Source organism: Salmo trutta, chromosome 26, assembly GCF_901001165.1.
Source record: "Salmo trutta chromosome 26, fSalTru1.1, whole genome shotgun sequence".
Lineage (NCBI taxonomy): Eukaryota > Metazoa > Chordata > Actinopteri > Salmoniformes > Salmonidae > Salmo > Salmo trutta.
The window spans coordinates 44,062,974-44,067,207 of NC_042982.1; positions in this window are offsets into that span (position 1 = coordinate 44,062,974).

Genomic DNA, 4,234 nt, shown 5'->3' on the forward strand with positions numbered 1-4,234 from the left:
TTATTTTCAATCTCATCATGAAAGTTATAAATTCTTGGTTATCTTCACGAACCCTGGCTAACAAGTTGAATCAGCAATACAAAATTGGGTTTAATTATTTATTTACTAAATACCTAACTAATCACACAGAATTACAAATACACAGAATTCATATGATGTCATACAGAAAACGTCCTGGTGGACTGAGCCTGTATCATGGCTGGTTACACAAAGGAAGGGGGTTGGGCTTGAATGGAAGAGCGGGAAGATTTAGGAACACAGAAACAGCAGCTATGCTATCGTAAATAAATTATCTTGTGCATTCTAAATTACCGCCCATTTGGAAAAGGAAAATGCAATAAATATTTACTCTGAGCTGCGCTTCGGTAGATTGGTCGTAGATGCTGGCCGTGGTTGGCCAACAGATCTTCCTGTTGTGTAGTGGAAGAATGTCAATGGTGGTGGTATCTTCGTCTGGTTGTTAGACTGGATCCGTCGTCCGTCCTTTCCTAGCCCACGTTAGCAGCGGCTAACTCAACGGCTAGGAAGTATCACTTCTGTAGTGAATAAGCTCAAAGTTCATACCAGTTCATACCATAGCTCACGCCGAGGTTGGCTTAGTTCTGTCCTTGATATGGTTTAGTTAACATGTCTGTCCTTATAACGTCGAGGCTGCAGACCTCTCGTACTGGAACCCCGAATGTCTTTTCGTCAAAGACTTATATAGTGGAGAGGGGGAAGGAGGGGTTTCATCGTTTATAACCCCATGTCTCTTCACAGGGTTGGCCACTGATCGGCAGGGCACTTTCCCTATGAAAACCCAATTCTCTCATTTGGAAGCTAAAATTACATTTAATCTCCTAACAAACAATTTCAATATCAAACATTTCAATTGCATAACAATTCCATGTGACTCTGATAACTAGAGAGTGTATACTTTCTCCGGTACAGTTTATATCGTCCTGCCATCAATCATAATGTCTCAGATAACAATGAACTGACATACATACTCATTACGTTATCAAGCATATTTCCAACTGGTTTTATTAACAAAAGATGGTTCCTTTCCCCATTTGTTTGATGTTCCCAGACTCTCTATATTTAACACAGGCTATTCCAGTCCTTCAGTAGGGTCAGAGAGAGAGGGGAAGGGAGAAGGTATTTATGGGGGGGTCATAAACCTTACCCACAGGCCAACGTCATGACAGTCCCCCCATGTTGGGTTCAATCTTGCGATTAACCTGCATGTTGTAAACCAACATAAAAATGAACGTGGGTTGTCCTGGTTGTGGATCATCGTTGTGGTCCCCATCTGGCGGTCGACCCGGGTAGGGTGTCTGCAAATGAAGAAGTCCGCTCCAAGGCTGTGCAGCAGATGTCCAGTTGGTGGTTGCTATTGCAGTCCCCCCTCTGGTGGTCGACCCGGGTAGGGTCTCTGCAAATGAAGATGTCCGTTCCATGACTCGGCAGCGGATGTCCGGGTTGGGATCGCCGTTCCGGACCCGTCGTCTGGTCGTCCAGACTGGAATATCTGGGCAGTAACTTAGGCAGAGGTTAACAACGCACACAAACTCATGAAATATATCATTACATTTCCTCCCAAATGAGCGGCGTTGTGGCACTAACTGATGGTTGTATGGGGGAGTTGTTTATGGCTCTATCACTTTCTATGTGCCAAAGAAAATGAAACAAAATTAATGAAAGCATAAACAAAACAAAATAGTTATGCCACCTTAATCATCTAATTGGACTGTATGCTATCTACGTCCATGGTCTTGGCAAAATGACCCTATCATGGCATTGTCTAATGTCATATTTAGGGCTTTCCTAATTTGCGGGGTGGCGCTTAGGGTACTATCCTAAGTTGACAACTATATGATAAGTCTACAGCTGTGAGGCACTAGTTTGGGCAGTCTACAGGATGACCTATGGACTTCTGGTTAGAAAACTGGTGAGTGCTGTAGAGTCAAAGGCCTAGAAGTAAATGTTCAACTTTACTAAGGCTGGTATTTTGTTTGGACCCTTAAGTGATCCTAGCATAAATCCTAATTGGATGTTCCGTTGTGCATGTGCGTTTATGCTTACACAATCGCGCATGTCAAGGGAAGATAACCAAGTATCCTGGCAGATTACAACTTGTTCAGAATGAGTCTGACGTAGTCAGGTAATTTTCAGGTCAATGCCTGGAGGTCAGTCAGAATTGGTGTCAAGGGAGTCTGTAGTAGTTTTCTACAAGTCACGGTGTCTTCCACTATTGTAGTGGCGGTAGGTATGAAGTCTATTTCATAGCTATGTTATCCACGGAGGAGCTAACCTCACGACGGAAGTACTCTAAGTATTAGACCAGTCGTATGTGGTGTGATCATGGTTCATGACTTCTAATAACTTTTCTCCTGAACGGAGGGTTCTATTTATTAGTGGCATGTGTTAACCATTGGAGGAGTGCAATGGAGATTCCCTTCCCCGTGTTGCACTCTGAGTGACTCCTATGTCGCTATTATCAATAGCAATTTAACTTGTGAGGTTACTAATCCCCTTACTGAGTGTTGCTGGACTGACTGTGGTATTGGTACTGGTATTCAAGGGGTCCAGTTGTCCTACCGATTTATTCTGAAATATTATCTACCGGAACACATGATTGGAGCATATTACTAGTTGTATTGTAGTTGAACCTACACATGGCAAGGAATGATTATTGTTGCCATTTGTTTTGGAGGTGGACAAGTCCACTGGACTTCCTTTACGACCAGTGTGGTACACCTCAGTACTATCTTAGATGTGTTCTAAGATAATCCCCGTCTAGGGGCCTGTCTGCTCCTCACTGTTCTCATAGGGGAGTTTACAACTAGATTTGATTTATGCTCTGGCGGCCTCGTACGGTGTTGTCCGTAGTCTCGACCCCCCCACCGGCCTCGATGAGGCTCATCATGGGTCTGGGCTACTATTCCCCCCCTTTGTGTCTCGGGACCCCCCCACCAGCGGGTGGTGTTGGTGTCCGAGGCGCAAACGAGAAGGTCGGACCCTATGTACGAGTTGTCAGTGGCCGCGTTATTATGAGAATGGCTGTAACCTTTCAACCAAATCTCCTGGTGTTTGTGCTTCAACACCCTCAGTGGCTGTCGAGGTCTGTCAGTCACCACCGCTTCCGCGTGTGGCAACCTCTTCAGTACCTGCAAACTGAGACGAGGATATCGGTCTGTGATATCGCAAAGTGTTTCACCAGTGGGAGTCATCGGGTCAGTTGCTGGACTGACGCCATTAGTGTCATTGTAAGGGGTGACAGTCCCCAACAAAGCAGAAGGTGTATCATCGGAAGCAGAGTATACTCTGTGCATCAATGTTTTACTTGCTGAGACGGCCGCAGTGCTTGCGGAAGTGTCCGAAGGGCAAGAGAAGTTCATCTCAACTATCGTATTGCACGACTGCAAGGGGGAGGGAAGTTGCTTATTCACAGAGACAGCTGGCTCGAAATCATGAAAAGAATGGTCAATCAGATTGGCTGATGGAATGTGTCGAGATATCGTAATATCTCCTTGGATCGGATTCTGCACCAAGAGGTTTCTACACGTCTTTTTCCCAAGGGGTGCTTTTGACAGATACCCCTCGTGAAGGACTGCGTTGCAGCTAGCGTTAGGGGAAGACAGTGTGGTCAGTGGAGAAGGCACGGTGGCCTGTGACCATACCTGGTTGGTTTTCCAATCCATCAATGGGAGTAACCGATCCATCAAGTCTGCTCCAAGTAGCAGGGTTACAGTTTCGAGGCTGGTAACATACACAGGATGAACGAGCGATACGTCCTGGAAGTGTAGTTTCAGCATGACTCTCAATGTGAGAGGCGAGGTAGTCTGAGTGACCCCTCGAAGTGTAGTGTCGCATCGTTCCACTTTTAACCAACGTTTAGTTGGCTTCAAAGCCCTTTTGAGATCATCAAACAATGTTTGAGAGATGAGTGATATTGTCGCACCCGAATCAATTAGCGCCTGACAAGCTAAGCAGTCCTCCAGGACTGTTTCCAGGTATGGCCGTTTAGATTCGTGGTTAGTGGACATATTCCCCACAAAGTGGAGTGGTCGTTCGCAACGACGTGATGTGCCATGTCTGTTCAAGATGGAAGCAGATTGACTTTTCCGATTTTGAGTGGGCTTGGCTTTAACTAAGCGTTTGACCTTTACCTTCGCAACTTTTGTATCGGAGTCTATAGACCGAGCCCGGGGGCTTGTTTCTTGATCAAGCGGGCCCTGGATAGGGTCTTGAA